We start from the raw sequence: 420 nt of genomic DNA, 5'->3' as shown, positions 1-420 counted from the left end.
TTTTTTGAACAAAATTTGGGAATGATTTGGAAGATTTGAAGAATGATTTTAAATTTTTGAAAATTTGAAAGTGAATGATGAGAGATTGAAATGTGTTTTTGTGGAAAAATACGGGAAAGAAGAGGAAAGTTTGAAAAAATCTGAGTTGAAAACAAAATTGTGGTCCCCCCACCTTTCTGGCGTTAAAGGCCCAGAATGGCACCCATTCTGGCGTTTAACGCCCATTTGGTGCCCCTTTTGGGCGTTTAACGCCCAGCCAGGTGCCCTGGCTGGCGTTAAACGCCAGAAATCCTTTATCACTGGGCGCTTTTCTGAACGCCCAGGATGCTGCACACCTGGCGTTAAACGCCCAGAATGGTGCCCATTCTGGCGTTTAACGCCCAAAATGGCACCATTCCTGGCGTTAAACGCCCAGAATGG

The sequence above is a fragment of the Arachis duranensis genome, chromosome 5 (assembly GCF_000817695.3).
Source record: "Arachis duranensis cultivar V14167 chromosome 5, aradu.V14167.gnm2.J7QH, whole genome shotgun sequence".
NCBI classification, from domain to species: Eukaryota; Viridiplantae; Streptophyta; class Magnoliopsida; order Fabales; family Fabaceae; genus Arachis; species Arachis duranensis.
Note: the sequence above shows the minus strand (reverse complement) of the source record.